The sequence below is a fragment of the Heloderma suspectum genome, chromosome 12, assembly GCF_057233095.1.
Source record: "Heloderma suspectum isolate Gila_16-S chromosome 12, 16-S_ref, whole genome shotgun sequence".
Classification (NCBI taxonomy): Eukaryota; Metazoa; Chordata; class Lepidosauria; order Squamata; family Helodermatidae; genus Heloderma; species Heloderma suspectum.
The window spans coordinates 20,908,363-20,933,894 of NC_139469.1; the positions used below are offsets into that span (position 1 = coordinate 20,908,363).

General features: G+C 40.9%; 1 protein-coding gene across 2 annotated transcripts in view; it reads right to left on the bottom strand.

The window, feature by feature from the left end:
• The window catches only part of MRTFB (myocardin related transcription factor B), a 139,954-nt gene that overhangs the window by 109,890 nt on the left and 4,532 nt on the right, over window positions 1–25,532 (bottom strand). The window contains exon 2 of one of the 2 annotated variants that reach the window (XM_084818660.1): window positions 21,157–21,207. The exons of the other annotated variant lie outside the window; for it this stretch is intronic. The gene's annotated coding sequence lies outside the window, so the exon portion shown is untranslated. The remainder of the gene's footprint in view (window positions 1–21,156; window positions 21,208–25,532) is intronic. 2 annotated transcript variants of the gene reach the window in all.

The window sequence follows — 25,532 nt, forward strand, 5'->3', positions numbered from 1 at the left end:
GCGCCAGGCTGGGGAAGACTTCTGCTGAGTAATCACTACCTTCTGGGCCATCTTTTGTTAACTATGCAAGCCAAAATGAAGGATCTTTGTTCCTGAGTATGCCTACCGTACTTAAAAAAAGAACCCAAATCTTGTGATATCTTAAAGCAGGGCTGGGGACCTTTTTTCTGTTGAGGGTCACATTCCGTTGGGGTTAAATATACCTTTCTTTTTAGCATTTGGATAAGCTGCATGTCTGGGCTATGTTTTAATGCTGTCTCTTCATTTTGTTGATGCTGTTCTTTTTGCTCTTGTTTTTATGGAATATGTTTTACCATACCGTTTTTCTGCTGTTTTAATTGATTTTTGTCAACTGATTTTTGAAAATTGTTTTATTGAATGTGGCAAACCACTTTATACTAATTTTAATTAAGGCAGGATACATTTTTTTAAAAAGAAATAAATGCCGTCTTATTGTATAGTCATGTAGTGCCTATACTGAGGCATCTCCCATTAACTGAAGATAATCAGTATATGCTTTTTGTGATGGTTGCTGGTGAATCAAGGTGTGTATTCCATCCCAGGTAACACCACACGATTTGGCTTGTATTGACTTTCATCAAAGCCTGCAATGATTCTCCTTACTTTTGTTCTCTCCCTACCGAGGAACCTGTATGATTTAACTAAGGTTAGGGACAAATCCAAGTAACTATTGTATTTCATATTTTCAAAAATGGAGGATTCAGCCATTATGTGTTTGTTTGTCCTAACAGTCCTAGGTGAAATTACACCTAGTAGAGCCTAGTCTGTTTAAGTTTGTGAGAGAGCAATCCTATGTCCCCTAGAGAGTGTCTGGGGAACATGGGATATTTTGGTTTCCTGGCTCCAAGGTTGGAGCTAGGACCCCAAGCTCCCTGCCCCCTCCCTTGCAGCCTGCACGGAAAGAACCATGTTGACTGCTGCTACAAGCTTGCAAACACGAGCTCGTAGGGGGTGAATGAGGTGGGCGTTCCAGGGGGCAGGGAGGGGAGGAGACTGGGACATGGAGCTACAAGGTATCCCCAGCTGTCCCCAGCTTCCTTCCCTCCCAATCCTCAAAGCCTCCACTAGATGGGTGACATCGCCCATCTAACTAAAATACAGAGCAGGAGGCACAAGGCACCTCCCACTCTGCATTGGATATTTATAGGCCTCCGAGTTCAGAGGCTGACAAGTACCCAGGGTGCATCCCATAAGATTGCTCCCTGACTCTTCCTCCATTCTATCTTAAGGAACTAACAATGCAGAATCCATCACTTTAATATTGTCAGCCTTTTTTCCCTCCTCCCCCACTCCCACCCACTTTTTGTAATATCTTGTCTGATTATCTGGAGATCTTGAAGGCTTGCCCACAATTTTGCGCATATTGGTAGGTCCTGATAAAAGTATTTCCTGACCATGGATTTTCAGACCAGCACCGCTTACTTAGTTTTATTTGGATCCAACACGTTAGGGTAGATGAAAAACAGGACAGACAGAAGGACTCAGGGGGAGGGATGGGTAGTTGTGAGAACGATAATTTAAAAGTCTAGATCCATCCTGTTCATTTGGAGAAAAGCAGGAAGACAGCAGTGGACCTCTTCTCCAGATCACATACCAAACAGGAGGACTGAAAGACAGCCTTTTTAAAAATGTGTGCTTTCAACCATCTACCAACCCATGAGGTCGGGCAGCCTCAGCACCACAAGTTACTATCATAATTAGCATTTGAAATTTGATTTATAGGTTACCAGATTGGCACAGGGGCCACTTCCTGTTGGATTAGATCCCATGCCACTCCAGTTAATGATTGTTAGAAGGAAGCACACATTTTCTTCCCTTGCAGTGCCACTGCCATTCATGCTTAATGCTTTTCTGTGCTTTACCACATGCTTAACTATTCCACTGAAATCAAATGTGTTCAGCTTTAGCTGGGTTGTGCCCTACATTACTAATTTCATTTCAAAAGAAAGAAAGAAAAGAAACTAAAATAATCCAACCAAACAAAACTACACAGAAACTCCAAGAGCTTGGTGCAGCTGCAAAAGAAGTGGTTGAAGATGAACTGCATGGTGGTTAAAGCCTCTTTACCCACTACACCTTCATGATAATATCCACTAGTGTTGCTAGATGGGTGAAGAGAAATAATGTGGAGAGTGTAGGTATAGCTAATTCTGAGATAAGATTTCAAATAATATACTTTCTGATAACTCCAGAATATCATGTTAAAGAATTCAAAATTCTAACTGGGGCAAAATCCTAAAATGTATTTATTTATATTTGCTTAATTTAGATGCCATTTTGTTGTATTTTGTGAATGTGGTGGGAGGGTTGGGAAAGAAAGTAGATTTTAGAAAAGTCAATTCCTATGATCCAAAAAATGCACTTCTTTGTACATTATGAATAGTCAGATGCACCTCCCAGACACAGGTTTGGCTAACTGGATTTACATACAGATAAAAGTAATGTGGGAAATGGCTTTCAGATTTAATAAAATTTACAATCATACAGTTGCTCATGGCTTAATAATTAGCTTTTAGAAAGCACAGCTTATCATACTCCCATTCCATGACATTATACATTCCCCAAACTCCCACATGCTCATTAAAATAGATACGTAATTAGGGGAGTCATTTCAGAGCAGAATTCCTATTAAAAATCTTACACAAATGCATATTGCTTAGTGGCTTGTACATCAACAAGACACATTCCTTTTAACTGCATACACTAGTATGCACTAGTATATGCATTGATTCCACTAAAAGCAATGGGATTCATAAATAAATGTATTTGAAATCAAGAACATACCAACAGCTTTGTTAGAAGTTTGACACCATTTGAAATTACAATGTAGATAAAACCAAAATTCAAACTATTTGAAAAAGGCAAATTAACCAGTTGCTAAGATGCATTTTATAACTTCAAATTTCTTGTGATTGAGATGTCAGATAGTACACATATCAGATTTTATTTGCTTTTTCTACTATATTTGTTACTTAATACAAAAAAGGCTTAAACCAGGGAACAGAGGCATGATACCTAGCAACAGCTGCTCTTAATTCTTATCACTATGGTTACATGCAATATAAAAAGAACCACCATTATTGGAGGATAGCAAATTTTATGAACACAGGCAAAATTAGGCAAAGCAACTATTGCTCTCCTTAGAAATCAGCATCCAGTTAGCGGCATACAGAACATGGGAAGAGTTATGTTAACAAAGGGGATGTGAAAAATAGGATGATCAAGAAGGGGACCAATGCTTATGCCACAAATTCCAAAACACATCCTGCAACACGGCTCTTACATATTCCAAAGAAACCAAGCATTCAGTAATTATTTGCAGCAGGTTTTTAATTCTCATGCGTAGAGCTGGAAAAATACTACAATTCTTAGGCATCAGCTTCATTTTTTCATAGGTACCAGGTTGAAAGTTTTAAAGGTGCGACCCCTGCACAGAGTTGCATTAATATTTACATATTCCTTGACACTAGAAACAAACTTTTGCAGCATGTAGATACATGGGATTTTTCCAGCCCAGCCCAATGTCAGAAGAAAAACCAGACAATATACATGAAGTACTTGGGGGAAAGATGACAAACTAAATAAAGTGTGTGTAGGGCTTCCAGGTTTTAACCAGAACATGTTAATTCAGCCATTACTTCAAGCCCTTCCAAAACTATACACGAATGAGCACCAATATTCCATCAGGCCCAGTCGCTTGGTAAAATCTGGTATATCTGCCAAAATAGAATAATTTCCCATTTGACAAATTCCAATTGTACAACTTGAACTAAGTATGCTAGTTAAACAGATGCAATGAGAAATGCCTGTGCACAACACCTAGGCACTAGTCCACAAAAGCTTAAGCCACAATGAATCTGTTACTCTTTAAAGCGCCACAAGCTTCTTTGTGTATGTGTGCCCACAATAAACATTTGCTTAGGAAGAAGTCACATAGACAAAGTGTCTTGAATATTTTATCCTAAATAGTGTAATCCTTAGAGCAGGGGTGGGCAACTTGTGGCCCTCCAGGTGTTTTCACTTACAACTCCAATCATCCCTCACCATTGGCTATGCTAGCTAGAGCTGATGGGAGTTGTGGCCCTCCAGATGTTTTGGCCTACAAGTTCCCCACCCCTGCCTTAGCAAGATTTTGCAGGATAGGCATGGCATTCTAAATAACCAAAATCCTCTGCGTAACCTGGGGGAAAGATATAACAACAGGCTTCCCCACCCCACCCCAAGGAAGTGGACAACAATCGCCCAGTTCAGATGTCATACAATAGTTTGTTGTTTCATGTAAAAGCAGCAGCAAACTTCAGCCTTCAGTGCTCCCTCACTTCTCCTTTGAGCACAGTTATAAGCTTCTGTTTCTCATTTGTGGTAAGACACATTTTTGTATTTCATCCTCATATGGGGAGCTGTGGTATGTGAATCTAGCGCTAGTTTACAAACCAGGATATGCATCTGAACTGGGCCAATAGTGAGGAGTGTGAAAAAAGATGGAGCTGGTGCCTTACTTTGTCAACAAAGCAAAAGTCATTAGGGGTGCAATCCTATACATGTTTAGACAGAAAAAAAAGTCCTACCGTTCGCAGCATCCCTCCAACCTGTGTTGCTGGCTGAAGAATGCTAAGAATTGTAGGACTTTTTTCTGTTTAAACATGCATACAATTGCGCCCTTAGGGTGCAATCCTTTCGACTGCACCCTTGCTGCAGTGCCAGCCTGAAGCCAGCAGGGCAGGAGGAGCAGTGGAGGCGATCTTCGCCACCCCATCCTCCATCTTCAGTGATTGACACTAGACAGGAGTTTTAGCCCATCTAGCAAGGGCACTTTGGAGGGGGAGGGAAGGAAGCTGAAAGAGGCCCAAGGTTATCTCATATCCTGGCCTCTCTGGTCTCCCCTCCCCCTGCCCACCAAAACACCCCCCTTTCCTCCTCCTCCAAGGTCACTTTTCCAATCTCAGAGGGCAGGTGGTGCAATTCTTTCCATGGCAGCTGCAAAGGAGCAGGAGCAGGGGGGTGGATCTCCAACTCCTCCTTCCAGGGGCAGAATGCTATCTCCAACCTCGACGGGTTTTTCCCAAGCCATCCTATGGTTCCTGGGACACTCGCCCAGCATCCATAGCACTGCTGCCTTAGCAATTAACATGCACTATCCAAAGTAATGTTTACTTAACAATGTGGTACTTAATTGTCCTGAGACCAATTTTAATTTCTAACATCAATATTCTCTTACAATTATTTCTCCTCCCATGCCTCAGATCCTTTATACAATTGATGTTACTGTATTCTCTTAATGCTGGTAGACATTTATTGAAGCAGGTGAGATTTATTTATGATTGCATTGTTATGCTTAGCTATCAAGACATTTCCATTTATGACCAACGTGCAGGTGCTACTCTGTTTATTCATGTCCAGCAAGCCCTTGAACCAAACAAAGCAAGGAAAAAGTTAGAATCAAACTACGGAGGAAGGAAGTCCAGGTTTGTTTCCTATGTGTACAACAAATCACTTTTCCAGCTGCTTTTTGAGACTCTCTCTCCTGTGCCGGAACTTCTATGAACAATAACATTTATTCTAAAAGAATGAACCTACCTTGTTTCAAGTTCTAGTACAGTGGTACTTTTTTTGTCCAGAGATACTGGAAACCAAATATTAATCTGGAACAGAAATCATTTTTCAGCAGTGGCAACAACATGGCAAACTCTGCCTCAGGCTGTGAGAATGAGGAATGTTCCCAGCTCAAGGTTCCATAGAGCTGGCTCCAGGGACTGCTGCTGCCACTGCAACCCCTCTGCTCCAACCAGAAAAGGCCCAGAGATCCTTGAACAGAGATGCTACAGTGGTATGGGTTGTCCTGGAGCCAGCCCCATGGATTTCAGTCTGGAAAGACCAGGAGTGGTTTCTCTGCTTCTATCAGGTGCTTCCTAGGTCAAGCAGAGTTGCTGGGGCAGTGGCTTTCCATACATCCCAGTGTGTGTGTGTGTGTGTGCGCACACGCGTGCATGCGAGAAAGAGAGCTTGCTCCCCTTTTCCCTTCCCAAGACTACAGAGGCTTGTCTTAGGCTCAGGGGATGAATGCACAAACAATCACAGTGGTGAAGGGGGAGAGCAGCTCTTTTACAGCTTAAAAGTATCCTTGTTTGCATCCATGCCAGCTTGCTGTTGCCACCATTCCTTAGCAACCTGAGGGCAGCACACATGCAGACCCTTTGACTCCTCCCGCCCAGGTTTTGGGAAGTTAGGGAGGAAGAAAGTGTTGTTTTTTGAAACACACACCATGTTTTTGATTTAAGAAAATACCTCCTCTATAAGGACATACCCCTGTCCTCTCTCCAGTTTTGCCACCTAGCGTGTCAGCACAATAGCTATCCACTTTATTAATATAGAGAGTGATTAATTCTTTAAACCAGCAGAACACACTTCCCACACACTTTTAGCATGATAATTTATAACACCGTAATTACTTTCAGTTTGCGACAGATGCAACCCCTAAGAATGGACTTCCTTGGAAACCAAAATAGAATTGAGTTAACAATTACTCTTGAATATATTTCTCTTGACTCTTTTCCTTGTATCTGTTAAAGAACAATGATATTCAATGGGTTTTTTCCCCATACTTAAAAAACAACAACCAGAAACAGCACTTTTAAAAACATTTTCAGAGAGATTTGTGTTGGATACCACATCTTCCTAACATTTACCACTTAACAGTTAGGAATACCTACATGTCTTTAACAGTACTGCCCTTTGTATGCTCGAATTGCTTCTGCAAAAAGCCTGCTGACTTCACACTATCACACCACCCGCTCTGACACACTACTCTTTTATTTTAAGATGAATATTCTATTCTATCAAAAGCAAAATCCTGAATCCCTAACTGCCATATGTACATAACTGCCATTGTCATATGGTTCTGTTTTACCTGATAAACTGTGTGCGTAAGTTCAGAACGGCAAGAACTTTGCCGTGTGAAACAGCTCTTTGAATCCTAAGAACCAAAACTGTCAATTATAGAAGCCTTTCTAGCTGGTCAGAAGAGATGCAAACACTCCAGTGTCAAATAAGTTCACACTTAACTACATTTCCAAACACTACATCATTGCCAAGCTCCAAAAAAGAGGGAAATGAAAGGCTGCACTTGTTTTGGTTAAAATTGCTAGCCTTGGTCTAACACTTAAATTGTTCAACAAAAAGGTGTTTCACACCCATGGATTTTTAAAAAGCAAATGAAAGACTCCACTACTAGCTGGAGATATGGTCACCAGGCAGGTACACTGACACGCAAGATGCATAGTGTGCATCATGGATGCCCAGATTTCGGTGGTGGCCAGGAGTGTGTCTGCAGTTGAGGACAGTATGCCAACTGCGCCTGTTCCTAAAGATGTCTGACCTGGCCAACGTCACTCATGCCTTAGGTTTGGACTACAGTAACATGCTCTATGACAGATACTGAAGCTCAAATATTTTGGCCAAAAAATGCGAAGAGAAAAGTCACTGGAAAAGACCCTGATGCTGGGAAGGATTGAAGGCAAAAGGAGAAGGGGACGGCAGAGGATGAGATGGCTAGATAGCATCACGGATGCAATGAATATGAACTTGAGCACGCTCCGGGAGAGAGCGCAGGACAGGAAGGCCTGGCGTGCTATGGTCCATGGGGTCACGAAGAGTCGGACACGACTGAACGACTGAACAAAAACAACAACAACGTGCTCTACATGGGGCTGTCTTTGAAAATTGCTTAGAAACTTCAGCTGGTCCACAATGCTATGGACAGACTGCTGACTGGATCCACTTACAGTGAGCATGCGACTCGCTTGTTACAACAGGTTCACTAGCTATCGGTCTGTTTCTGGGCACAATTCAACCTACTGATTATGACAATAAAGCCCTCTACAGCTTGGGACCAGACAGCCTGAAAGACAGTGTTCTCCCATATGAGCCTGCACAGGTTTTAAGATCTTTGGGGGATCCTCTTCTCTCGGTAGCATTGCTATCAGAGGTGCATTTGGTGGGGACTCGAGAGAGGACCTTCTCTGGAAGGGAAGCCACTTGGAGTTCCAAGTCAGACCAGGATATACATATAATAAAAATATATTTTAAAATGTGTGTTGGGTGGCAGGAGAAGTGATATCCTCCCAGGCACCTCCCAAACATGTGTGGTTAAGATACAAAGCCATATAAAAGTGACAATAATGAGCAGTACAACCCAACATGATCCTGTTGAAGACAGTGGCGATGCTTCATGACTGCACCCCATGACTTCTTTGAAGTGATGGGCCACTCAAGGCAGAATTTGTGGTTTTGCATGCAACACTAAGCAACACTACTTCTTGCACAACTGCATCTATGGTAACAACAGAGCCTTGACAACAACTGAAAATATTATCTCTCAAGTGCTTTAAAGGGTAGAAGGATTTCTATATTTTAACATTTCTTTTCAGTGTTTGCCTATTGGTTTTACACAATTTCAGAGAAAAGGGGACATTTTTTACAGTGAGTAAGCAGGGTGTGTATGGTAATGAGACTACCATAGCATTTGGTACAATGCCCCAAATTGCTACAATTTATCATTTTCCCAGGGCACAGTCTGAAGGCATATGAGGCAGCCACCTTACTGAAGCTAAGCAGGTTTGGGTCTGGTCAGTGCTTGGAGGGGAGACTACCTGGGAACCACATGTAGCCACCTTCAGTTCCATGATGGAAGAAAGGTGGGATATAAATGTAATACATAAATGAATTTTTCATGTTTCTTTTCAGACCATAAATACTCTGATTCACCAGGGAAGACCCCTGTTTGTCAAAGAAGGCTTCCATGCAATGATTCCCTTGTTCAATTCAGAAACATATATGCAGAAAAGATGAGAAACATCCAAAGAGATTCTCATGCACGTTGTAGCAATGGGAATGCAAATTCAGATCATTCTCACAAGGTGGATGGGAAAGATTTATCTACACAGCTATCATAGGCAACTTGTTGTGATCAACTATCTCTAGATGGGAACCAAAGTATTTTGAAACTTTTATATCACTTAATGCAAATAACTTTTAATTTCAAAGTGAACATTTCCCCGAATTCAGATGTCATGCATTTGGCAAAACATAAAGGATCTCCTTCCCAAACACACAGGAAGTTAATAACTTTAACTGTTTAATTGTTAACTTATTAACTTTAACTGTTTAATTGTTAACTTATTAACAATAAGTTAATAATTGGCTATTAATTAAGCCAATTAATAGCTTAATTGGCTATTAAGATAGCCAATGACATTGTGCCAACTAAATAAATGCAGTATGCAAATAAACAATTCAGTGCACATAAAAAAGAAACAAATATGCATTAAATACAGTCAGGCAGGGACGGGATTATTAATAATGCTCTTCCATAGTCTAGGTGCCACAACTGAAGGGGCACAACACACCTCAGGCAACTAAAGGAGAACATCCAGCAAAGGGCCTCCATTAAGAAAAGGAGCTCTCGGGCAGGCTCTCTGGCCCAATTTAAAGTGTTGGTTATTAATTTTAAAACTCTAAATGGCTTCAGACAAGGTTACTTCAAGAACGGCTTCCTATCCTATCATGCTATTTCCTACTCTATTCCTACTTCCTCAGTTGACTGGGAGAGGCCCTCCTGCACGTCCTACCAATATCCGAGACTCGACTGGAAGGAAAGCAGGACAGAGCCTTCTCTGTCACCATGCCCCCAGCTTGGGTATACCTTCTGCTTGGCCCCTTTGTTAATGGCAAAATGAAGGCATTCTAAGTGGACCTTTTTGTTCTGTCTGATACTTGAGTATGTATTTCTAACTCCTATGCTTTGTTCCCTTTTGTGAATCTGGTTAGCATTATCTGCTGCTCCACCTTTTTAGATTTATGTAGTTTTTGTTTTAGATTTGATTATTTTTGTATTGCTTATAGATTGGTAGCCAGTCACCTTTACTGCCCCAAAGATTTTTTAAAAATAAGCAAATACGCAGGGAGTATCTACTTAATGTTATTGTTCTAGCTGAATCATCAGCATATTTACTCAGAAGTAAATCACACCAAGTTCAATAGGATTTATTTCTTGCTAACTTACACAGTTGTAATCTTACCAGCAAAAAAGCCTACATGAATGCAGACAAATTTCAGGCCTCCACTATTCTATGGTCACATTGCTCCTAAAATAAAGTCACTGTTAAGGTAGGTTTTCCTCTATCTCTGCTTTGATCTGGGCTGAATACACTCCTTGCAAGACTGGAAAGAAATGGTAATGGAGGGAATGATCCTATGGCCATAGGATAGTTTGGATTCCCAGATTTGAGGTCAGAGACACCACTCCGACCTCAGAGGTGGGAATCAAACCTGCAAACCCCCTCCCCATCACAGCCAACGCGGAAAGAACTGCACCTGCTGCTCTGAGGTCAGGAATCTGACCTCAGAGAATGAAAGAAGGGGGTATTTCAGTGAATGGGGCGGGGAGAGGCCAGGATACAAGCTATCCTGAGGCCTCTCCAGCCTCCTTCCCTCCTCCTCTGAGATCGGCAAAAAAGCCCATCTAGTGAAAATACAAAGGATGACCATAAGCCTCAGAGTTTGGAGACTTACAGTCATCGCACAGGATTGCACACTAAGGGACTAACAGTGCACTTCTACGCATATTTACTCAGAAGTAAGGCCAACTATGTTCAATGGGACATAACTCCCTGGAAAGTGCATTTAGAATTGTAGCCTTTAGCTTTCCCTTTCCAGGGAGCAAATCCCACTGAGCATAATGGGAGATGCTTCCAAGTAACCATGCATTTGCACTGTATGACATACCACAGCAGAAGCTGTAACAAGACACATGCTAGGTGTGGAGCCCACAGCTCTGAACACTTCAAATAGAGCACACAGGACAGCACTGGGGGATCATGTCTTTATGTGGACTGGGCAACAGAGCCAGGGCACGGTTCCCAGAACCTATTTCTTAAATGCCAGGTCTGAAACATATGATGTATTTCAAATAGCCAAGTGCAGAATGCCTTTCCCCATAACACGGAGAATTTTCACCACACAGCTAGGATTACCAGAAAGGATTTCTAGGCTAGAGACTAGATCTTCCAGGCAGCCTTGATCCCCAGAACCTTTCATTCTAAATTTAAGCTCTGATTAGAACATTTTATTATACATGGAGAGAGACTCACAGGTTGGGTTTTTAAAAAGTTACTTTGGAGCCATTCATTTTTTTTAAAAAAAGTAACAAAATTTAAACATAAACCACATTATTATTTACAACATACTTCTAATATTAGACCATGATAGAAAATACAAAATAATTGGCCTACTTTTGCAAAAGATACTTATTAAATGTACTAGTTTTATGAAATCCCTCTCTGAATGAATTTTTTTTAAATAAATGTAGAACATGGCCTTTGTTTTGCTTAAGGTTTGTTTGGGTTTCACAATTTAGTCAAATCCTATGGGGTAACATAACCAGAGGCCCCTTTCTCATTGCTATTGGCACTGAGCTCAGAGTTAACCTGATTTTCAAAACACTTTGATAAATGGTTAATGTCCAAATATTAATATCTTGAAACCAATTCCACATTCATTTTGGCATATGAGTACATAAATACAAACATTTTAAGATCTAGACTCATAGCATCTGAATATTATTTGTTTTATGTTGTGTTGCAATCTGCAATATTCAACACCTTGGAAGTTTAAAGGCACCAGTAATTTAGCACTTCAGCCGTTTGTTTCTCTCATACTTAAGAGGGAAGAGCTAACCCAAACCAGGTGTATAAAAGAATGAGTGCTGGAGGCAGCAATAGAAGGGGAGGTTGTCTTGGGGAGGGCAGGAGTATGACAAGACCATGGTCTGAAGGCACACGATGCAGCTATCTTACTGAAGTGAAACAGATCTGGGTCTGGATGGGAGACCACCTGAGAACCTTATGTATACCACCTTGACTTCTATCACGAAGAAAGTGGGATTTAAATGTTAAGAAAGGGGGGTCACTTGGTGCTGGGATCAGGGAAGGGTACTTTGTTAGTGGAGATAACTAGGAGACCCAAGGTATTTTTCTCCAGGAGAGAGCTGGAACAGGTTTTCTAGGGTACCTGTGTACAACGTTGGTAGGAGTGTTATGGTCATAGAGGGGATTTTTTTTGCCCCCTACCAAAGTAGGGCAAGTGCTTTTAACTAACATGCTACTTAACTGATGTCCTGGTTTTAACAAGTGCAGTTGTGGATTTTGTCTTGTTTTCCTGCTGATATGTGTTTGGCAGGTTCGTACAGAGGAGGGGAGTATGTCCCAACTGGAAGTTTAAGGGGTTATGGATGTTGGTGGACGGTAACATGTGGGATTAGAACATTAAGAGCTATCCCTACTTCTTGTCCTTCACCCAACTCTAGGAATTATGGTGGTGGATCTGGTTGCTCACTGAGCCTATAGCTAGAACTCTGCAATGCCACTTTGGTTGCCAGTACAACAGGACCATCTTAGATAAGGCATCAACCTTGCATGCTTTACTAAGACCTTACTGGTTAAGGTGGAGGAATGGAATATTCCCAATTAGGTTTATTTATTTATTTTATTTGTGCATCACCTTTCTACAAAAAGAATGGCACTCAAGGCAGCTTACAATCACAAATAAAACTTGATTAAAACAATAAGTATTCCATGAGGCAAGCCAGTGATATATCAAAGCACTCGTACCTAGTGCCAGTCCTAGTGTATCTAGGAATCTGCTAGTGTACTGACTACCTCGCTGCCTTACAGACTTCCTGGCTGATAGATATTGTCTCAGACCAGTTGATGAGCACCCAAAACCTAGTTGTGTTGGGCAACCATGCTGTGGCCCCATGACTTCATAGCACCACCTTACAGCTGCCTCTATGTTCACATAGCCCAATGTATGCTACAGGAGATTATCTGGATTTGGTGTTTTATTCTCAACAGGCTGATGGTGATCTGTGGGTAGGGGTCAGCACTATTACTCCCATCATGGATAGATTATAACCTTGTGAGAGTGGAGATTATCGTGACTTTAGGCCCATGAAAGGATGGTGGGCTGATTAAGAAGTCCCATGCTCAAATGTTAATGAATTCAGTGTGATTCCAAGATGTTGCCAGCCAATCCCTGACTAACCTGTCAAAAGCCTGAGGAAGCATCTGGAATAGGGAGTTGACTCAGGCAGTGGACATATCTTTGAGATGGGGCTTGAGTCCATGTTTCTCATTGCTATCCCAGGGCATTGAGAACAATGAATCAGCAGAGACAATGGCTTGAGTGATGGTGGAATGAAGTGAACTGTCCATCTGAAGGCCAATCATGATGGAAGCAGCGAAATCTTATTTCTTCACTGCTACCACTATATACATGTAATGGTGTCCAGCAGAACTTTTTCAAGTGGTAAGGAGCAGTTACATATTGGTTTACATTCTGATCAAATTCAGCCCAAAGTGGCCTGCTGTGACATGTTTGTGAGGTGCAGAGTGTGTGTGTGTGTGGGGGGGGGGATGCTCACAACTATTCTTAGATTAGGTCCTCTGCATCCACAGCCTCTGCTTATTGTGTTTGCGTGAATGAGTTTCAATTGTTGATGCCTGTGAATTTTTGCTGATTAAAAAAAAAAATCAGGATGACAAGCTGATTTTTGCTAGTCAGGATAGGTTAGCTAAGTTGGTCTAGGTGAGGGGTTGGGCCTGATTGCCACCCAGGACACCTCCCAGAAGCCTCAAGCCAGTGGTGAGTATGGCCAGAGCCTGACGTGCTCATGGCCACCCCATTCTCTCACACACCTTTCACAGCGCCCCCCGCCCATTCACACATGCAGCCTTCAGTACCATTCACATATGGACATACATCCCTCAAGTACATCTTTCACACATGTACACACACGTATTTATTTACAACATTTGTATACTGCTCCACATCTAAACAGATTCCAGAGCGATGATCAATAAGAGATAAAAATGATACAAAGACAAAAAGAATAAAACATAGTATTATAATTATTTTTAAAAACACATCACCAATTAAACTGGGGCTGTTCTACCAAGGAAGGCTTCCTGGAGAAGAGCTATTTCCAGAAGGCACCAAAAACAAAGTGTCGGCACCTGCCTGACCACCACAGGCAGGGAGTTTCATAGAAAGGGGGATATCACACTGAAAGCTCTTCTCCGGGTGGACTCCAATTGGGCCATAGGTCCATGTGGAATCACCAGGAGCATGCCCTTTGATGACCTCAGTGACCGGGCAGGTTGGTAAGGGAGAAAGTAAAAGTACTATGCTACTATCACTAAATAAAATATTTTATGATAGTGAAATAAAAAGTCTTAGTACAGACAAAGGCAGCCTCGGGCTTGCGGGCCTAATGCATTGACTCGATGGCCTTGTAGGCCCCTTCCAACCCCACTATTCTATGATTGCACGGAGGTTGCCTGTCCAACCTTCCAGAATTTCTCCAGGGGGCAAGGCCAGGCCTCCAAGCCTCACCCCCTGGAGGAATCCTTGCTGTTATCTCCAATCACAGTTCAGAGATAGCGGCAGGAGATGCGGGTGGGCAGGGGAGTTTGTAAAAGATGTGGTCAGTTAACAAATCTAATGAAGCCCTTCCCACAAAATCTATCCACCTAATAACACAAAACAAAGATGCACTTTTTAATTATATTTTCATGCAAAGAAATGAATATTGCCTGTATATAGTATGGAGTAGACAAAATGTAAAAACTGATTTTGGAATGCGAAAACACTAACCTCTGTGATCAATCTACTTTGTCAATCTTATGAATATTTTCTGAAGAACAGAAAGAGTGTTGATAAATATTTAGACAAAATCTGTTTTTCTTGTCATGAATGTCCTGTATGCAAATATTAAGCCCATTACTGGTACCATACCATCAGTTTTCATCTCTAATTCATTCTGAGCAGGTGGGAGGAAGAGTTTAGTCCTCAGCCTACAGGAACAAGTTTTAACAATACACTTCTCTGGGCAGTATCCAACCATGTCATTCCACTAACACAAATTATGTTGCACTAATCTAAGAGATCCCTTCATGGATCACTGCCTTGTTGTGGCGAAGGGGCTTGCTTAACTCAGTGAATCCATAAGCTATGCCATGCAGGGCCACCCAAGACGGACAGGTCATGGCAGAGAGTTCTGACAAAATGTGGTCCACTGGAGAAGGAAATGGCAACCCACTCCAGTATTCTTGCCAAGAAAACCCCATGGAACGTATCACAACACTAAAAGATATGATGCCGGAAGATGAGCCCCTCAGATCGGAAGGTGTCCAATATACTACTGGGGAAGAGCAGAGAGTATTTCCAAGTAGCGCCAGAAAGAGTGAAGCGGCTGGGCCAAAGCCGAAAGGACACTCAGCTGTGGATGTGTCTGGTAGTGAAAAGAAAATCCGATGCTGTAAAGAACAATATTGTTTAGGAACCTGGAATGTCAGATCAATGAATCAAGGTAAGCTGGAGGTGGTCAAACATGAGATGGCAAGATTGAACATCGACATCTTGGGAATCAGTGAACTAAAATGGACAGGCATGGGCGAATTTAATTCAGGTGACCATCATATCTACTACTGTGGGCAAGAATCCCTTAGATGAAATGGAGTAGCACTCATAGTCAACAAAAGGGTCGGAAAAGCAGTACTGGAGTACAATCTCAAAAACGATAGAATGATCTCAGTACGAATCCAAGCCAAACCATTCAACATCACAGTAATTCAGGTCTATGCCCCAACCACTGATGCCGAAGAAGCTGAGGTTGATCGGTTCTATGAAGACCTACAACATCTTCTAGAACTAACACCCCAAAAAGATGTCCTCTTCATCATAGGGGATTGGAATGCTAAAGTAGGAAGTCAAGAAATCACCGGGATAACAGGCAGGCATGGCCTTGGTGTACAAAATGAAGCAGGACAAAAGCTAATAGAGTTTTGCCAAGAGAACACACTGATCATAGCAAACACTCTTTTCTAACAGCACAAGAGATGACTCTACACATGGACATCACCAGATGGTCAATATCGAAATCAGATTGATTATGTCCTTTGCAGCCAAAGATGGAGAAGCTCTATACAGTCAGTAAAAACAAGACCTGGAGCTGACTGTGGCTCAGATCATGAGCTTCTTGTTGCAAAATATCAGCTTAAATTGAATAACGTAGGGAAAACCACTAAACCATTCAGGTATGACCTAAATCATATCCCTGGTGAATATATAGTGGAGGTGAGGAATAGATTTCAGGGATTAGACCTGATAGACAGAGTGCCTGAGGAACTATGGACGGAGGTCCGTAACATTGTTCAGGAGGCAGCAACTCAATCCATCCCAAAGAAAAAGAAATGCAAGAAAGCCAAGTGGCTGTCTGAGGAGGCTTTACAAGTAGCTGAGGAAAGAAGGGAAGCGAAAAGGAAGGGAGAAAGGGGAAGATATATCCAACTGAATGCAGAGTTCCAGAGAATAGCAAGGAGAGACAAGAAGGCCTTCTTAAATGAACAATGCAAAGAAATCGAGCAAAAAAACAGAATGGGAAAGACTAGAGATCTCTTCAAGAAAATTGGAGATCTCAAGGGAACGTTTTGTGCAAAGGCAGGCATGATAAAGGACAAAGAAGGCAGGGGCCTAACAGAAGCAGATGTGATTAAGAAGAGGTGGCAAGAATACACAGAAGAACTATACAGGAAAGCTCTGAATGTCCCTGATAGCCATGATAGTGCGGTCACTGAACTTGAGCCGAACATCCTAGAGAGTGAAGTCAAGTGGGCCTTAGGAAGCATTAGTAACAACAAAGCTAGCGGAGATGACAGTCTTCCAGCTGAGCTATTTAAAATCCTAAAAGATGATGCTGTTAAAGTGCTGCATTCAATATGCCAACAAATCTGGAACACTCAACAGTGGCCACAAGACTGGAAAAGGTCAGTTTACATTCCAATTCCAAAGAAGGGCAACGCCAAAGAGTGTTCAAACTACCGCACAATTGCGCTCATTTCACATGCCAGCAAGGTGATGCTCAAAATCCTACAAGCTAGGCTTCAGCAGTATGCGAACCGAGAACTACCGGAAGTACAAGCTGGGTTTCGAAGAGGCAGAGGAACTAGAGATCAAATCACCAACGTTCGCTGGATCATGGAGAAAGCAAGAGAATGCCAGAAAAATGTCTATTTCTGCTTCATTGACTACGCTAAAGCCTTTGATTGTGTGGATCACAACAAACTGTGGCAAATTCTTAAAGTGATGGGAGTACCAGACCACCTTATCTGTCTCCTGAGAAACCTGTACGAGGGTCAAGAAGCAACAGTAAGAACCAGACATGGAACAACTGAGTGGTTCAAAATTGGGAAAGGAGTACGACAAGGCTGCATATTGTCACCCTGCTTATTTAACTTATATGCAGAGTACATCATGAGAAATGCCGGGTTGGATGAATCACAGGTCGGAATTAAGATTGCCAGGAGAATTATCAACCTCCGATATGCAGACGATACCACCCTAATGGCAGAATGTGAGGAGGATCTAAAGAGCTTATTGTTGAGGGTGAAAGAGGAGAGTGCAAAAGCTGGTTTGAAACTCAACATTAAAAAAACTAAGATCATGGCATCTGGCCCTATCACTTCCTGGCATATAGAAGGGGAAGAAATGGAAGCAGTGACAGATTTTACTTTCTTGGGCTCCAAGATCACCGCAGACGGTGACTGTAGCCATGAAATTAAAAGACGCTTGCTCCTTGGGAGGAAAGCTATGGCAAACCTAGACAGCATAGTAAGAAGCAGGGACATCACCTTGCCGACAAAGGTCCGTCTAATCAAAGCTATGGTTTTCCCAGTAGTAATGTATGGCTGTGAGAGCTGGACTATAAGGAAGGCTGAGCGCTGAAGAATTGATGCTTTCGAACTGTGGTGCTGGAGAAGACTCTTACGAGTCCCCTGGACTGCAAGGAGGTCAGATCAGTCCATCCTCAAGGAAATCAACCCTGAGTGCTCATTGGAAGGACAGATACTGAAGCTGAAGCTCCAATATTTTGGCCACCTAATGCGAAGAGAAAACTCTCTGGAAAAGACCCTGATGCTGGGAAAGACTGAAGGCAAAAGGAGAAGGGGACGACAGAGGATGAGATGGCTGGATAGCCTCACCAATGCAATTAATATGAACTTGAGCACACTCCAGGAGAGAGCGCAGGACAGGAAGGCCTGGCGTGCTATGGTCCATGGGGTCACGAAGAGTCGGACACGACTGAACGACAATCTAAGAGATCTCAAGGGCAACACCAACAGCATTAGCTTGTGCAGTGGGTTTTAGGGGGAATCTCGTTGTGCAAGCTAATGCTACTGACATTGCACTAGAGGTTCCTTACACTAGCACAACATAATTTGCATTAGCGGAATGACACCGCCCTCTGATAGATCCACTTAGATTTCACAACTAATAAACCATCAAACGTTATACACGGAACTAGATTTGATTTACTAACCAGGGACTGGAAAACAATGTTGATAAAACCAGTTGTTTGGGAATAATTGCCCCATAGGAATAGAAAACTACAATGCAATTAGAATTCATTTTATTTTATTTATTTATTATTAAATTTATTAAATCGCCCATCTGGCTGGTCACCCAGCCACTCTGGGCGATGTACAACATACAATAAAAACAGTTTAAAACAATAAAATTCTACAATAAAAACATTTCCTAAAATACCCTAACCCACCCCAAATGCCTGCCTGAACAGCCACGTTTTTAATGCATGACGGAAGCTCATTAAAGAGGGGGCATGACGGAGTTCCCTAGGGAGGGAGTTCCACAGAGTGGGGGCCACCACAGAAAAGGCCCTCTCCCTCGTCCCCACCAGTCTAGCTGTCCTGGCTGATGGGACAGAGAGAAGGCCATCCGAGGCTGATCTTGTTAAGCAGCCTGTCTGGTGCTGCTGGAGGCGCTCCTTAAGATAGGCTGGGCTGGAACCATATAGGGTTTTAAAGGTCAAAACCAACACCTTGAATTTGGCCCGGAAAACAACTGGTAACCAGTGCAGCTCTTTCAGCACTGTTAATCTCATTATTTTTAGAAATAGATTTTCATTGTTTACAGGGAATAAGGATCAATTCATAAGTCTCATCTACAGTGTGATAGCCACTGAAAGAGTGACACAAGAGTGGAAAACTATTTGTGTCAATGGCTCAACTACATGGCGACAGCAGTTTTAACTATGCCAGTAGAGCCTCATAGAAAAGAGAAGCCACAACACAATCAACTTCCCATGTGGAACAATGCCCACATGGCTCCATTTTGCCAGCTACTATTTCGCAAATGTATCATATGAATCAGGTGCAGGCCTAAATTCAATAATACGAAGTTATTCAATCTGGTCCTGCATCATGGTTATTCTCATTCATGACCAGCGCCATCCTATTGAATGCAGGAATTGGTGCTTCTTCCGATTTTCAAATCACAGCCAAATAAAAATGCCCTTATAGCTGATGAGACAAACATGGTCTTTTGTTAATTAAGTATAGCAATAGTATTGCTGTCAGTTATTAGATTTTAGAAATATAGGGCAAAATGCATTAATATTATTATTCTTAAGATTAATACCAAGAATAAAGCCTGTACCCCTTTTTAAATCCACTTCCCTAGATCCAAAGAGCAGGTCAGGCATGCAAGGAGCTTGCTCCAGCGCAGCTGAACTAGTTTTTTTATTTGAGCAGATGACTTTCATGCCATATCACAAACTACACCACAATTGTATACATGTTGCCTTAGAAATAAGTTCCACTGAGTTCAACAGGGGCTTACTCCCAGGTAAGTGGGTTAAGGATTGCACCTTTTGTTTCAAAACTGATCTGCCATGTGGCTGGGGAAAGGTAGAAGAGCTGCTGTTTGATGAAAACAATTCCAAAGCTCCCCTGCATTTAATGGAATCAATTTCATAGTTCTCAGTCTTGACTACTGTCAGGGGTAAAAAACGCACACATCAGTTATATTATGCATCTGATTATATGAAGTCATTCGCCCTATTTCTAAAGTCTTACTCCAATCGTAGCAAGGGGGGGGGAACCCCTGAATTAAATTGAACACATATTTCTATACAGTAAAGAATGCACACTAACAGGCTACAAGCCTTTCAGTTCCATGGGATAATGCAGAAGAGTGGCTGAAATGCAGCATGATACAACATAATTAAAAACATACAGTGATAAACATTTTTCTGAATGTTTGTTATTTTAAACTGCACTCTTTAGTCAATAACTACAATGTTATACATTATGCTGGTCTTACCAAGACTCAGGCTACAATCCTGCACCCACTTACCTGTGAGTCAGCCCCTCTGAACTCAACAAAATATATTTTTGAATCACGTATAGGATTCCATTGTAAATCTAAGTAAAATAATGGCAAGACATTTGAAACACCATGAATATAAGTATGTCTTAATTCCAAAGGAGTAAGACTTCATTTTCTAATTCTTCAGTTACTTTCAAAGATATACCCAGTATCCAAACCTTGACTGCAAAAAGTGCAAACCCTTTCACATGATCTTTTAAAATGCTCATAATTATCCATTTGACTTAGAATCCTTGAACAAGAAATTCATTAAAGTCACATTCCTTAAATCAGTAAAATATTTGCCCAGGGAAAATTGCAACAGATGTGTGAAACTGCTTTTATAGTTGAAAATATAATTATGAAACATGTTCAAATAAATATGAACATATAAACATGAAATGCAGGGTGGGGAGATGCCAATCTCCCCTGTCCTTGAAAAAGCTGGGCACTGGGACTGCAGACAGGGGAAACTGATGCGTGTATGTGTCCCATGTGTGAGAGGAAGTGTTGTTCCCTCACATAGGAATCTTTGGATCCAAGCCATTCAATTAAGTGAGCCAGCTACAATTATTTCTATCAGATGAGAAAATGGGAGAACCTAGGAAAAACATTAAAAACTCTAATCCATGCAATTATTTTTATAGTCCATCTAAGAATACATAAGCAAACCGTGGAAAGTGCATTGCAATCAAAAGATGATCACAAGATAAACTGATGAAGGAAAGTTATGACTGTCCTGTAGAAAGTTGGTAGATTTGACAGTTGCCACAAATTCCACCTTCCAACTCTACAGTATGTTTTGAAAAAATATATTGAGAGCACTAATGCATGCCAATACATAAAATTACTTACCTCAGTACTAACCACTTAGCGTGTCCTTTCCAGTCTGTTTCAATACATTCACTGTAAATATGAAAAATGAAAGATCACAAAAAAACAAGATCTAAAACAATATTTTAACATTTCTATAATCGTATGCTTCTGATCCAGGAAGCTGCCTTGTATGGCTGGAGCAGATCCAGCTTTCCTGTTTCAACTGAACCCATTGAGAAGATTTAAAGGGACCCTGATTAGTCAGAACATAGCATCCAACTACAGAGTTAACACAATATAACACAATATAATTAGCCTGCTAGAGCACTAGAAATGAATATTCTATTAACTGTACAGGACTGTGTTATCAGTATTTAAAGTTTGACCTGACTATGCTGTTTCTGTTTGGAATTGTATTTAGGACAGACTGTGGGCATGGCTTACTTAATAAACATTAAAAAACCCGAGTCTTGTTACAAACTTGATTTTACAATCAAATACCTGGGGCAAGATGGGGATGTTCACAGTTAAGAGGGGTTAAAAACAATACTAACACAAGTTTTTCCTATCAAAATCACTGTGGTGCTGAAAAATCATAATTTAAACACACTTCCACTGTAACTACATTAGAAGTAGTGAAACCACAAGCACATTCAATATTTTCTTCTCACATCCTGTTTACATTCCCAATGGAAATTGCCACTTGGGGAAACAGTCATAGACAACTCTACACAAAAGCAAGTCGTACTTGCTTTTGCGGAATGAGATATGAAAGACAGAAAAGAATAAAAACATGTACAATGTTGCATGAAACACCCTGAGAAAGTATCTCTGTGCATCAAAGGACTGCTTTATGTCAAACAGTTCCTTTAATATACAACATGTGTACTTGATGTAAATCTAAGCCTCAAAGCATTTCAATACATGGGATGAATTCATCTGAAAATGAATAGAGGGTCATCTGAGGATAGTTGCTGGTTAGCTTCTAGTGACAGTTGTACTTCAATTATTTAGTTTTTCTTAATCTTAGTCCAAATATACACAGTACCAAGCACTGTGTATAAAGCATTGGGCATCTTAACTTTTTGTGTACTTTTCAAGTTTCATATACACAAATAAATGTTGTAAGATCAGAAAAATACCACTACTATGCTATAACTCTTGTTCACAGTGCATACACAAATTTCCCAGCTATTCAATGGCTACATTCCAGTAGAAGCATAAAGGATTCCCTCCATTTACAACAGAATCCATGCTCTCTCTATCCTCTTTCTAGTACAAGAGGTTCAGGCAGATGAGAATGGTGTATCATACATGTAATTAGTGAAGGAACTTCAAGAGAAGTAGCAATGTGGTCTTACATATTCCACTGCATTCCCCTACAAACTAGGCTGACAGGAGGGATACTTTATAATACCCTAGTGTGCAGAGTTTCCCAGGCAAGAAGGCGCAGGATGACACATCCAATTTATGAGTTTAATCCACATAAGAAGTCTCTGAATACCTATCTGGAATCAACTCTTAGCTTAATGAGAACCCCTTCTCCCCATTTTTATTACAGAACAAAAGCAATCACTACCAACAAAGAGCTGAATACACCAGGATCCGCAATGCTTGCTTTCTCTGCATGATGCCCAATTCTAAACATGAGTAAGCTGAACCAGCTCTGACACTATATTCTCCAAAGAAATCATAGTATAAGCTTGCTTCTCTGTTTTTGCCAAATATGTAGAACTGAAGAAACCCAAATAAATCTTGATTACAAATTGAATTCAAAACATAAAAAACCACCCTATGAAATATTAAACTGTGCTGCAGCAAAGCCCTCTTAAATAACAGCCGCATTTAAGTACCAGTTAGAAAATGTTTGTTCTGAATGGGAAAGCAATGTTAATGGAAGGAGAGCCATAACATTCCTTACATAAACAATAAAGAGCATATACCCACAATTGTTAACATGACTGACTTGCTTGCATTGCTAAGTAAAACCACTTATATAATTTCAATTTCAATAGAACTATTCTTGCATATATTGTTTCAGAATACAGCCATCTTTTATGTTTCTGATAGTATAGAATGGGAATACACACGGTTATGATCTGCTGTATCTTGAAAATAAAATTACAGTTTTAAAGTACTATGTGCAGAGAAGATGCGTTTTTGGCTCTCGTGACTGTGGAAGAAAAACCTGTGAAAAAGTATATATCCCAGAGGGCAAATGTTAATTACAAATAAAGTAACAAGCTGCATTCCACAAAGGTTGTCCTGACGCCAGTGCTATTCAACATCATCTTACGCAATTTGGAAAAAGGAGTGAGAAACATGCTTAACCAGTTTGCAAATAATACAAGGATCTGCAAACAGCTTAAAATATTAGATTAAGTAAGGATAACATTAAAAGAGTTGTGTGTGGAGGGGGAGGCTAATGCTAATAAGATTATATTAACAAAAAAAACTGCATGCAAAAGTCGTAGGTCTACTCAGAAACTTACAAAGAAATCCTAAGTACTGGGGGGAGTGGGGAAACTAATGGGAAGGAAGTTAAATATTACATTTTGGGGAACAAGGGGGGTTTGCATCCAGTGGATCCAGGAATACCTCCAACCCACCCCGGAACACTCCATTTAGGCCCCTACCCCTGGAACACCCCATTAAGGTAAGAACTCCTCCAGCTGTATTCCTACTGCTGCAAAGAGTACCAGAGGCTTCAGCACCATCCTAACTCCCCTAAGTTAGGATTGCTCTCTTAGTCATCACAATACCATCTAAGGCAACAAACATGCATCTGGACTATATCACTTCAACCCAGAGGTGGGGACTCACATGATAGAACAATCCATGAAAAAAACATCCCTACACATGGAAAACTAACATGTCAAGCAAAAGGCCTGGGTAGAACCCTTCATCTTCGTATCTAGTTTTCTGCGTGGAAGGATTTTTTTCGTATGGAGAAACATTCAATCATTTATGCTCCCAAGATCAAAGTGGCATAGGCCTGAGACAACTTACCACCTGATCTACTGTTTGAGAAGCATACACCTCAGTCATCACATTTTAAGGATACCAATTCACAGGAAAAGATTCAGAGAATAGCAACAAATTAGGGGATCCACTCAGTCAACACCACCACAATAAAGAAAAAGGTTGGAAAGGGGAAAGTAAAACAAAACAAAAAGCAGACATATGTGTGAAAGCTGTCTTAGACCAGGCAGGAATTTAAATCTGGATGATGGAAGCTTTCAGTAACGGTAGGATAATGTGTACAGAACAGAAACACTGTGACTGATTCAGAGTAATATGTCTACACCTACTCATTTTCATGCACTCTGTACAAGCTCTTGAGTGTCTTTTCATTGACAGTCTGGAACACTAATTGTGCCCAATTAGCACCCCTCTTTAGTTGTGCAGAAGATAGCACTTCAGTAGACAATATGCAAACCTTTCCATCACTGGTATGGACAAGACCCAAGATACTATTCTTCCTGGTCAGTGTCCTACCCCTCCCGTTATTAGAACTCACCCCCCTATTATTATTATTATTATTATTATTATTAACATTTCTATACCACCCCATAGCTGAAGTTCTCTGGGCAGTTTACAAAGGTTAAAAACATTAAAAATAATATATGCAAAATTTAAAAACAAAAAAAACACACAAACTGACAGTATACACAGAGACAACATATATGTAAAAACAACTTTGAGCAATCAGCCAAACTATAAAACAAACCCAGGATCAATTAAAACTCATCACATGCTGCCAAATGCCCGGGAAAGAGAAAAGTCTTGACCTGGTGCTGAAAAGATAACAATGTTGGCAACAGGCAAGCCTAATTGGGGAGATCATTCCTTAATTGGCAGGCCATCACCAAGAAGGCCCTCTCCCTTGTTGCTATTTTTGAAACGCATGATGCATTGTACAAATACATAAATTCCTTGCTAATATGGGTATACACCACAGAACTTGCTAATTTTCTAATGTTTCTTTGGACATTAGGTAAAACCACATATACCTCACAAACTCATCTCAAGATCTTTATCCTCCCTCTTTTATTAGAAGCTTTTTCCTACAAGAGAGTACTAATTTTATGCAAACACACTTCAGTTATAGGTGAACAGGTAAAACTCCACAAATTCAGCATGATTTTAAGAAGAAAAAATCTGACATCTACAATCCTGAAATAAGAACCTGTGCATGTATAGGAAACATTAAACTATTAGTATCAGGAAAAGGAGTGGCTAGATGTAATTTAAGTTCCGTAAGAAGCACAGCTTAAGGTCCCCAGATTTCCAAACCTGAAGGTAACAAAATACTGTTTCCTCACTTACACCAAGTTTACAGAAGTTCAAAAGTGACAAATGCATCCAATGGAACAATCCAACTACCTCTTTCCTTGATATAAACTAATTCAGAC